This window comes from Convolutriloba macropyga, unplaced genomic scaffold, assembly GCF_964194025.1.
Source record: "Convolutriloba macropyga unplaced genomic scaffold, txConMacr16.3 SCAFFOLD_5012, whole genome shotgun sequence".
NCBI classification, from domain to species: Eukaryota; Metazoa; Xenacoelomorpha; order Acoela; family Convolutidae; genus Convolutriloba; species Convolutriloba macropyga.
The window spans coordinates 1-12,500 of record NW_027451560.1 but is presented as its reverse complement, the minus strand read 5'-3'; the positions used below and the strand labels follow the sequence as shown (position 1 = coordinate 12,500).

General features: G+C 43.5%; 1 non-coding gene and 1 pseudogene across 1 annotated transcript in view; both read right to left on the bottom strand.

Moving 5' to 3' along the window:
- Nucleotides 1-443, bottom strand: part of LOC142356790 (large subunit ribosomal RNA) — a 3,522-nt gene extending 3,079 nt beyond the window's left edge. Inside the window, exon 1 of the ribosomal RNA XR_012761486.1 lies at nucleotides 1-443. This exon is cut by the window's left edge and continues 3,079 nt beyond it. This is a non-coding gene — a ribosomal RNA (large subunit ribosomal RNA).
- Nucleotides 444-2,126: 1,683 nt separating this feature from the next.
- On the bottom strand, nucleotides 2,127-2,278 carry LOC142356789 (5.8S ribosomal RNA; annotated as a pseudogene).
- Between the last annotated feature and the right edge of the window lie 10,222 nt (nucleotides 2,279-12,500).

Genomic DNA, 12,500 nt, shown 5'->3' with positions numbered 1-12,500 from the left:
TGAGTATGGTAACGCTCACTCCAGTTCCCCTTCAACAGTTTCACGTACTTTTCACTCTCTCTTCAGAGTGCTTTTCAACTTTCCCTCACGGTACTTGTTTACTATCGGTCTCGCTTTATAATTAGCTTTTGGAGAGACATATCTCCAGCTTCGAGTTGCACTTTCAAACAACTCTACTCATAGGAATGAGCCATTATGACTGGTATCGAAAATGACCTTTACAGGATTTTCACCTTCTTTGATGCTACTTTCCAGTAGACATCAGGACAAATTCACCAGTCTAGCATCAAACCATACCGGACACCGAGAAATGTTGCCATTTCTCTTCCCGATGAGCTTTTCCCTGTTCATTCGCCATTACTAAGGGATTCTCAGTTGATTTCTTTTCCTCCCCTTACTGATATGCTTAAGTTAAGGGGGTTCTCTCGCCCAATTCAGGTTATGTAGTTGATTGTCTCTTAATTGGTTCACTGACCAATATGAGACAGAAACCGATTCAGCAGTTTTGTTCGCTACTACTATCAAACACAGGTCGAAGTTTCCATTCAGTCATTAATTCCAACTTTCAAATGTTGTTGTTTCAGCTTTCGCTTACTAGAAGCAACATAATACTCGCTGCAATACAGACCTCGGGAAACCCTCACCGTGAATAAGGTTCACTCACATATTTCACTACATTTTGCGTGGGATTGGAGATGAGGCTACTCGTTCTTGCTCAGTACTAGGCTGAAAATTAACGAAACTTCGTTACAAACGTTCACATGTTGATGTTTCCGCTTTCGCGTACTCGAAACAACATAATACTAGTCTTTGTAATTTAGTTTCATAATTTCAACTGTTCTCATGCAGAATTTTTGCTCATTCTTATCCCAAATTTTGACCTGGCTACTAGTTACACTCCTTGTACTTATTGCAAAATGACCACAAATTTCAACAGCTTTCACATGTTGCTGTTTCGGCTTTCGCTTACTACAGTCAACATAATACTCGTTGCAAAATAAGTGCTCGGCATCTGCAATTTTCCAAAGACGAAGTTTCGCCAGTTCAATTTTCGCTCGCCAATTATGGCTACTAATTCACACGGTACTGAGCTCAACAACATTAAATTTGTTCAGCAAGACTTTCACATGTTGATGTTTTGGCTTTCGCCTACTAGAAGCAACATAATACTCGTCTTGTTAGCTCATTCAATGAGAATAGCTTTTCCCGTTGAGAATTTTTGCCTTCAATTGGCGTTGTAGTGAGTTTGGCTACTCAGATCACCAAATACTTGTGACAATTCGAACCAGAAATGTTTTCAATTTTCACATGCTGATGTTTCGGATTCAACCTACTAGAAGCAGCATAATACTTGTATTCAACAATTTCTGTATCAAATCCCAGTTTTCTCTGGTGCATCTTTGCCAAACTATTCCAAACTGCCTGAGTCTGAATACCAATTACAGGTACTAGTAAATGCACGTTACTAAGGACTATATAGTTCTAGGTTACTGTACACAACGACGTTCACATGTTGATGTTTCAGCTGCCGCTTACTAGAAACAACATAATACTTATCGTGCATACCTTTCCATAACTTGTCCTTTTCAGATGCATTAGTTTCCCTTTGTCTTGGCTTCTACAGTCAGACTGGCTACTAGTAACAGCACAGTACTAATCACATATCGTTCTACAGTTTGCAGACAACTTTCACATGTTGATGTTTCAGCTTTCGCCTACTAGAAACAACATAATACTCGCTGTATACATTTGTAGTTCTCTATGTAACTTTCATGTGAAGAAGTTTCGCCAGTCTTTTTGACTGTCTCAAATCTGAGTCATGCTTAGGCTACTAGTTGCTTCATAGTACTTATCGCCTCGAGATCATTGAACAAAACTTGATTTTCACATGTTGCTGTTTCAGCTTCCGCTTACTAGAAACAACATAATACTAGTCTCATTAAGTTCCGTCTCTTTGCAATTTTCTTATGAAGAAAATTCGCCATCACAATGACTCCAGCAGTTCTTGATCAAGGAATGCAATCATTGATCAGAATGCTATTATTTGAATCGGTTCTGCTTTAAGTGTTCCAATTTTATTGGAAGCACCAACAATAGAACATCAATGTGTTCAATCGAGAGTTATATAACCCTGAATCGGACGCAGTCAACAGCCGAAGCCGAGACCGCCTTTTGCGTTAGAGAGGTCGGTAAACAAATCTTGCGATTCATACCGAATTAACACATATAGCTGTGCTCCTCTTCGTAAAGCGAGCCAAGTGATCCCCTGTTGAAGGATGTATTTGGACCAATCTAGTAGCATTTGGTTTCCAACAAGCTCTCCCAAGTTAGCTTACTTATTGGGCTTTTCAACCAATTCGGTTGGCTACAAGCATCATCAAAGTACTAGCCACAGTTTGATCGCAAAATTCTACGACTTTCACATGTTGATGTTTCGGCTTGCGCTTAGCCTACTATAAGCAACATAATACTAGTCATATCATAGAGCGTGATCAGCTTGTGACGTTCTCATGATGAAGTTTCACCAACAGTGTCTCACTTCGAGCTTAAATCCAGCTACTAGTAACTACACAGTACTGACTGCAACGATAACTTTTATCTATACCTTTCACATGCTGCGCTTTCGGCCAGGGCCTACTAACGTCAACATAATACTCGATATAAACTTTTGTTCATGATGCAGCTTCCCCATGCAGAAGTTTCGCCTTCAAATGCTCTCTTGGCCATATGACGTAAGAAAAGGTTACTAGTAACATCACAGTACTAGCCACAGTTTGATTGCAAAATTCTACGACTTTCACATGTTGATGTTTCGGCTTGCGCTTAGCCTACTAGAAGCAACATAATACTAGTCATATCATAGAGCGTGATCAGCTTGTGACGTTCTCATGATGAAGTTTCACCAACAGTGTCTCATTTCGAGCTTAAATCCAGCTACTAGTAACTACACAGTACTGACTGCAACGCTAACTTTTATCTATACCTTTCACATGCTGCGCTTTCGGCCAGGGCCTACTAACGTCAACATAATACTCGATATAAACTTTTGTTCATGATGCAGCTTCCCCATGCAGAAGTTTCGCCTTCAAATGCTCTCTTGGCCATATGACGTAACACAAGGTTACTAGTAACATCACAGTACTAGCCACAATTTGATCGCAAAATTCTACGACTTTCACATGTTGATGTTTCGGCTTGCGCTTAGCCTACTATAAGCAACATAATACTAGTCATATCATAGAGCGTGATCAGCTTGTGACGTTCTCATGATGAAGTTTCACCAACAGTGTCTCACTTCGAGCTTAAATCCAGCTACTAGTAACTACACAGTACTGACTGCAACGATAACTTTTATCTATACCTTTCACATGCTGCGCTTTCGGCCAGGGCCTACTAACGTCAACATAATACTCGATATAAACTTTTGTTCATGATGCAGCTTCCCCATGCAGAAGTTTCGCCTTCAAATGCTCTCTTGGCCATATGACGTAAGAAAAGGTTACTAGTAACATCACAGTACTAGCCACAGTTTGATTGCAAAATTCTACGACTTTCACATGTTGATGTTTCGGCTTGCGCTTAGCCTACTAGAAGCAACATAATACTAGTCATATCATAGAGCGTGATCAGCTTGTGACGTTCTCATGATGAAGTTTCACCAACAGTGTCTCATTTCGAGCTTAAATCCAGCTACTAGTAACTACACAGTACTGACTGCAACGCTAACTTTTATCTATACCTTTCACATGCTGCGCTTTCGGCCAGGGCCTACTAACGTCAACATAATACTCGATATAAACTTTTGTTCATGATGCAGCTTCCCCATGCAGAAGTTTCGCCTTCAAATGCTCTCTTGGCCATATGACGTAACACAAGGTTACTAGTAACATCACAGTACTAGCCACAATTTGATCGCAAAATTCTACGACTTTCACATGTTGATGTTTCGGCTTGCGCTTAGCCTACTAGAAGCAACATAATACTAGTCATATCATGGAGCGTGATCAGCTTGTGACGTTCTCATGATGAAGTTTCACCAACAGTGTCTCATTTCGAGCTTAAATCCAGCTACTAGTAACTACACAGTACTGACTGCAACGATAACTTTTATCTATACCTTTCACATGCTGCGCTTTCGGCCAGGGCCTACTAATGTCAACATAATACTCGATATAAACTTTTGTTCATGATGCAGCTTCCCCATGCAGAAGTTTCGCCTTCAAATGCTCTCTTGGCCATATGACGTAACACAAGGTTACTAGTAACATCACAGTACTAGCCACAATTTGATCGCAAAATTCTACGACTTTCACATGTTGATGTTTCGGCTTGCGCTTAGCCTACTAGAAGCAACATAATACTAGTCATATCATAGAGCTTGATCAGCTTGTGACATTCTCATGATGAAGTTTCACCAACAGTGTCTCATTTTGAGCTTAAATCCAGCTACTAGTAACTACACAGTACTGACTGCAACAATAACTTTTATCTATACCTTTCACATGCTGCGTTTTCGGCCAAGGCCTACTAACGTCAACATAATACTCGATATAAAATTTTGATCATGATGCAGCTTTCCCATGCAGAAGTTTCGCCTTCAAATGCTCTCTTGGCCATATGACGGAACACCAGGTTACTAGTAACATCACAGTACTAGCCACAGTTTGATTGCAAAATTCTATGACTTTCACATGTTGATGTTTCGGCTTGCGCTTAGCCTACTAGAAGCAACATAATACTAGTCATATCATAGAGCGTGATCAGCTTGTGACGTTCTCATGATGAAGTTTCACCAATAGTGTTTCATTCGAATTGGTTCTGCTTTAAGCTCTCCAATTGTTTTGGATGAACCAGTTTTGCCCTTCGAAGCCACTTTTGTGAGCTTTTGTGGGTCTTTACCAAGAGGATATACCTCAAGGCCTCTTTCAATTCCTTTAAGTTCTTTCAACTCCTTTACAGTTTCTAGGTTCACATAGCTGCAAACCTTATTTCTAGTTTTAAGTCTGGCCAACTTGGGGAGAGTTGGTGCAGACCGTGACCAATTCTAGTAGGATGCCACAACAAGAATGTGATCAACTTAGCTTGTCGATGAACCTGCCCCACATTCAAACAACTCTATCGCCTTTTCCTCGTATAGTTATATGCGAGGGCCTCTCATAGAGAGCGCTGTTAGCAACCTTTTCCACATAGACGATAAAGTTGTGAGTGTTTTGCACATGGCTGTTGTCATCACCACGTGACGAGTCAACTCAGCTTGACTCTCTACACTCCGACAAGCTTTGCACATACGCCTTTAGTTCAGTATGTGTCTTTAATCTGACTCCGGTGCCTCAAGCCGGAAAAATTGTCAGATTATGATCATTATCGGTTAGTCATCCCGATGCAAGATCGTATCGTACTGTCTTTGTCTACCTCCAGATTCCGAAGAACAGGAGGAGACTCTCCCAGACCTACATATCTGGGAGAATGTTCAGAGGGCGAGAAGCTGTGGATTACTCTCCCCTAAGAACTGACTAAACTTTACCCTCGTCCAAGGTAAGTTTATTTTAGCTAGCCTTCTATGTAAAGGATCTGAGGCTAAGCTGTGTTTTTTCGAGCCTTTGGCTCGGAGCAAGTTCAGTGGGCGCCCCGAGTAGCTCAACTCTTTCCCACTGAACAGCGCAACGCTCTGTCACTCGCTGGGATTTTTGCGTGTCGGTTCTAACCACGCGACTTGTGGACCTTTTTAGGCCTTTCTCATTCACAAGTCTATAGCTGGGCTTCTATAACCCAGCTTCTGAGATCTAGATAGCTGCAGTTCTGCTAGGCTGCTTTTGCTAACTAGTCTCCCTTTAAGCAGTCCCTTGCCATGACTGCTGAACTATGTATCCACACAAGTAGTTTTTGAGCTCGATACATAATTCGAGATTGGTTGCCAAGCAATCTCTAGCGACAGAGCGTCATGCGCACTACAGACATGGCCTCTACCAGCAGCCATGCCCGAAGGAATCAATCACTGATCCTTCCGCAGGTTCCCCTACGGAAACCTTGTTACGACTTTTACTTCCTCTAGACAATTAAGCTCGATCCGCTTCATCCCGTTGCCGGAGACCGAAGTCCCAACAGTAGGAATTTGCAATTCTTGCTTAACTATCCAATCAGTAGTAGCGACGGGCGGTGTGTACAAAGGGCAGGGACGTAATCCCTATGAGTTGTTGACTCATAAGTACCAGGAATTCCTGGTTCACGTCTGCAAGTTACAACAGACGATCCCCTTGAAGCGCTGTACTTTTCTCTGATTGCCCAGTCCATTTCGGACCAAGGGCTGAGTACTCAATCTAAAAGTACACAGTGTAGCGCGCGTGCAGTCCAGAACATCTAAGGGCATCACAGACCTGTTATAGCCTCACTTCATCTGCGGTATTTAATTCCGCATAGTTCCTCTAAGAAGTGTTTGAATTCACATATAGTGAATTTCATTATTTAGATGGAGAAGATCTCGTTCGTTATCGGAATTAACCAGACAGATCACTCCACTAACTAAGAACGGCCATGCACCACCGCCCATATAATCATGAAAGATATTCAATCTGTCAATCCTTAAGATGTCTGGACCGGGTGAGTTTTCCCGTGTTGAGTCAAATTAAGCCGCAGGCTCCACTCCTGGTGGTGCCCTTCCGTCAATTCCTTTAAGTTTCGATTTTGCAACCATACTTCCCCCGGAACCAATAAACTTTGGTTTCCCGGTTAATCTCTTGCCAAGTCAAGATCGACTTTGACAAATTGTAGGTTGGTATAGTTTATGGTCAGAATTACGAGGGTATCTAATCCTCTTCAATACTCTGACTTTCGTTCTTGATTAATGAAAACATTCTTGGCAAATGCTTTCGCAGTAGTTTGTCTTGCCACGATCCAAGAATTTCACCTCTAACGTAGCAATACAAATGCCCCCGTCTGTTCCTTTCAATCATTACCGCACTCAGCCAACCGGCATCAATCGAGTAGCGGGTCATTCTCCATTATTCCATGCTTTATTATTCGATCCCAAAGGATGCTTTGAACACTCTAATTTTCTCAGGGTGAAAACACCGTTTCCACAGTTCGTCACATTTAAGTGCAAACTATTTCTTCGATGCGAAGGATGAGCGGAACGAGTCAACAGATTTAACTGAAGACCATGTTGCCGTTCTACTCAAACAGATCCAACTATGAGCTTTTTAAACGCAGCAACTATTGCATACGCTTGTAGAGGCTGGTATTACCGCGGCTGCTGGCACCAGACTTGCCCTCTACTCGTTCATCAATGGAGCTTTTAAGTCCATTCCATTCTGATTACAAACCATAAAGGTTCATATCATTATTTCTAGTCACTACCTCCTCGTGCGGAGAGTGGGTAATTTGCGTGCCTGCTGCCTTCCTTGGATGTGGTAGCCGTTTCTAAGGCTCCCTCTCCGGAATCGAACCCTGATTCCCCGTTACCCGTCACAACCATGGTAGTCCGTTACACTACCATCATAGGTTGATAGGTCAGAAATTCGGAAGTTCCGTCCCCAAGCCGAAGCTATCTGGGATCTTTCAGTTACTAGGACTCATCACGGGATGTGTCTGTACTTAGCAAATCACCCGGTGTAGTCTTGTAAAAGTCTCCGACAGTGTCGGACAATCAGCATGCATTAGCTGCAGGGTTACCGCAGTTATTCATTTAGCTTGCAAATCAACTAATAGATAGTAACTGAATTTAATGAGCCATTCGCGGTTCCACTTTTTCAAGCTTCGCTTGCACATGCATGGCTTAGTCTTTCAGACAAGCATATGGCAACTGACAGGATCAATCAGTTTAATTGTACTTTGAACAATCTTTCGATTTGTTCGAATTTAGAAAGACATAGCCTTGCGGCCTCGTCAATCTTGCTTTGAGCTTTTTAAATCACGAAGAGTTTCAATGCATGCTTTGGCATGGCTACTAGTTACTACACAGTACTCTACACACTTAGAGTTACCCACGATTACACATTTCACATGCTGATGTTTCGGCTCGCGCGTACTAGAAACAGCATAATACTATGTGTACTGGTAGATAGCGCTCTGTGAGCATTTCCCATGAGCAGGTTTTGCCCTCCAAATCTCTGTTCTACTGTTACCAATACCGGCTAACAACTGTATCATACTAGGGAGAATTGACTCATGATTTAAAAACCAGATGTTCACATGTCGATGTTTCGGCTCTCGCCTACTAGAAACAACATAATACTAGTCTGTTAAAAATCTCAATCACGCCGCCTCTTCAGATACAGAAGTTTTACCTTTTATTGGTTAGAGAACAGCTTTCCAGCTGTCGACATGGTTACTAGTAACAACACCGTACTCAACACAAAAAACTTTTCAACTTCACAACTTTCACATGCTGATGTTTCTGCTTTCGCATACTAGAAACAGCATAATACTTATTGTTTTGTCAAGTAATTTGTGTGTCTTTCCCATGTGAAGTTTCACCGGTCAACAATGTTTCCCTGACCAATTACGGCTACTAGTAGCTGTATAATACTAGGGAAAATGATTGAGGATTTAATATCAGATTTTCACATGTTGATGTTTCGGCTTTCGCCTACTAGAAACAACATAATACTAGTCTGCTAAGAAATCTCGCTCAAATTGCCTTTTCACATACAGAAGTTTCACCTTCTATTGGTTAGAGAACAGTTCTCAGCTGTCGACATGGTTACTAGTAACAACATCGTACTCAACACAAAAATTCTTCAACTTCACAACTTTCACATGCTGATGTTTCTGCTTTCGCGTACTAGAAACAGCATAATACTTATTGCTTTGTCAAGAAGTGTGTGTGTCTTTCCCATGCGAAAGTTTCACCGGTCAGCAATAATTGCCGTGTCCAATTAAGGTTACTCATAGCTGTATAATACTAGGGAAAATGATTGAGGATTTAATATCAGATTTTCACATGTTGATGTTTCGGCTTTCGCCTACTAGAAACAACATAATACTAGTCTGCTAATAAATCTCGCTCAAATTGCCTTTTCACATACAGAAGTTTCACCTCTTCTTGGTCACTGTACAGATGATGCTGTCTGTTCTTTATTTGGTTCTGCTTATTATAAGGAGGGGCATCACTCCTTCCTCCTTGGTTTGCATGCATTAAGCCTGCTTTGTGAAAAGCGTATCTTTCTAGCTTTTCTTCGCCTTACTCGAGTAGGACGATACAATCCAGACATTAGTCAGTCTTGGTGTAAAGTCACTGAGTATTATTCGGTTCTGCTTTATTCAGCAATATGCTGTATAATTGTTGTAATTTGCGAACATATTTGTTCTCAGTTCCGAACTACTAGCGACGACAGATTACCAGCGGTCATGAGCCATCAAGGTAGTTCTTTGGTGCATCAAGTAGAGAGGTGCCATCAAACAACACTTCCCTAATAATGCTACACACATAGAATTTGCTACAGTGCAGCTTTTTACTTTGCAAAATTTGCGCACAAATTTGCATAGAATAAATGTTTTATCAAGATTTTTAGATCCCCTCCCTTGAGAGAACGTTACTCCTTTAAGTGAACACCCCGCGGCGTCCTGTTGTTATTGCTTATAACCATTTCGCAAGCCGGAGGCATAATGCACTACGCAAGCCGCTACTTTGGCACAGAGGCACCTAGTTTTACACCCGGGACTTCAGGTGGCCCAGTTTTACACCCAGTACAGCGGTGCCAGTTGGTAACCCGGTGGATCCTCGGAGACCAGACATGATCATAGATCAAACCCGATGTATGCTACTCCTGAACGTATAGTATCTCCACTGTGCAATGAAATTATCGTTCGTTTCGGGCCTTCCTATACGTTCAGCAGACAATCGCTAGGAATTCACCTCGTGACCCGTGGTGACCACACTGGATTTCAAGTTTATTGATTTGGACAGACCTGTCATTTATTTTGCTTTTCAGCTTCAGTTCTGCTCGATCTAGCTTGCCTAAGGCTTGATCTCGCTTTGCTCACCCCTGTAGGAGCCTCTACTAGTACCACTCGGAGTAATGGGGAATCCACCAGACCTAATCGATGAATGCCATCAAACAACAAACATCATACCCGGCTTCATCAGGCATATTTTATTACTTCCGAGAGGTACTTTAGTATCAGATCTTTCTCCATGCCTCTTATGAGGACCCGTCAGACCTTTCGGTTTATCGTTTAGCTTCAGTCCTGCTCGATCTAGCTTTCCCAAGGCTCGATCTAGCTCTATTCGCCCCACTAGAGGGCTCTCTAAGACCCCTCGGTCTTAGTGTTAGCTCCGGTACTGCTCGGTCGTGCTTGCTGAAGGCCCGACCCAGCTTTAGTTAGATTCTCGTACTTTCTCTTGGCCTCTCTAGGAGGACCAGACAGACCTCTCGGTCTATCGTTTAGCTTCAGTCCTGCTCGATCTAGCTTGCCCAAGGCTTGATCAAGCTCTATTCGCCCCGCTAGAGGGCTCTCTAAGACCCCTCGGTCTTAGTGTTATCTTCTGTAATGCCTAACCAAGCTTACTACAGGCCTTGGTCAGGTCTTTATCGGTCACCGATTAGTAACAGACCAATCATAGGGCCTTCCACCCTATCCGGGTTGAGGTCTTTAGTCCAGCCATATTTTGACAAGACACCTCTCCCTAATAATGCCCCACACATAGAATTACTGTCCATGCAGTATTTAACTTGTGTTTTTTTCTAAAATTTGATTTTCACTTTTTGGAGGTTCATTTGCTCCTCTGACACTCTTTTCAGCTTCAATCTTACTCGATCTAGCTTTCCCAAGGCTCGATCTAGCTCTATTCGCCCCACTAGAGGGCTCTCTAAGACACTTCGGTCTTAGTGTTAGCTCCGGTCTTGCTCAATCGTGCTTGCTGAAGGCGCGATCAAGCTTTAGTTAGCTTCTCGTACTTCCTCTTGGCCTCTCTAGGAGGACCAGACAGACCTCTCGGTCTATCGTTTAGCTTCAGTCCTGCTCGATCTAGCTTTCCCAAGGCTCGATCTAGCTCTATTCGCCCTGCTAGAGGGCTCTCTAAGACCCCTCGGTCTTAGTGTTAGCTCCGGTACAGCTCGGTCGTGCTTGCTGAAGGCCCGATCAAGCTTTAGTTAGATTCTCGTACTTTCTCTTGGCCTCTATAGGAGGACCAGACAGACCTCTCGGTCTATCGTTTAGCTTCAGTCCTGCTTGATCTAGCTTTCCCAAGGCTCGATCTAGCTCTATTCGCCCTGCTAGAGGGCTCTCTAAGACCCCTCGGTCTAGTGTTAGCTCCGGTACAGCTCGGTCGTGCTTGCTGAAGGCCCGATCAAGCTTTAGTTAGCTTCCTCGTACTTTCCTCTTGGCCCTCTCTAGGAGGACCAGACAGACTCTCGGTCTATCGTTTAGCTTCAGTCCTGCTCGATCTAGCTTTCCCAAGGCTCGATCTAGATCTATTTCGCCCTGCTAGAGGGCTCTCTAAGACCCCTCGGTCTTAGTGTTAGCTCCGGTACAGCTCGGTCGTGCTTGCTGAAGGCCTGATCAAGCTTTAGTTAGCTTCTCGTACTTTCTCTTGGCCTCTCTAGGAGGACCAGACAGACCTTTCGGTCTCTTGCTTAGCTTCAGTCCTGCTCGATCTAGCTTTCCCAAGGCTCGATCTAGCTCTATTCGCCCCGCTAGAGGGCTCTCTAAGACCCCTCGGTCTTAGTGTTAACTCCTGTAATGCCTAACCAAGCTTACTACAGGCCTTGGTCAGGTCTTTATCGGTCACCGATTAGTAACAGACCGATCATGGGGCCTTCCACCCTATCCGGGTTGAGGTCTTTAGTCCAGCCATATTTTGACAAGACACCTCCCCCTAATAATGCCCCACACATAGAAATACTGTCCATGCAGTATTTAACTTGTGTTTTTTCTAAAATTTGATTTTCACTTTTTGGAGGTTCATTTGCTCCTCTGACACTCTTTCAGCTTCAATCTTACTCGATCTAGCTTTCCCAAGGCTCGATCTAGCTCTATTCGCCCCACCAGAGGGCTCTCTAAGACACTTCGGTCTTAGTGTTAGCTCCGGTCTTGCTCAATCGTGCTTGCTGAAGGCGCGATCAAGCTTTAGTTAGCTTCTCGTACTTTCTCTTTGGCCTCTCTAGGAGGACCAGACAGACCTCTCGGTCTATCGTTTAGCTTCAGTCCTGCTCGATCTAGCTTTCCCAAGGCTCGATCTAGCTCTATTCGCCCCGCTAGAGGGCTCTCTAAGACCCCTCGGTCTTAGTGTTAGCTCCGGTACAGCTCGGTCGTGCTTGCTGAAGGCCCGATCAAGCTTTAGTTGGCTTTCTCGTACTTTCTCTTGGCCTCTCTAGGAGGACCAGACAGACCTCTCGGTCTCTTGCTTAGCTTCAGTCTGCCTCGATCTAGCTTGCCCAAGGCTTGATCAAGCTCTATTCGCCCCGCTAGAGGGCTCTCTAAGACCCCTCGGTCTTAGTGTTAGCTCCGGTACAGCTCGGTCGTGCTTGCTGAAGGCCCGATCAAGCTTTAGTTAGCTTCTC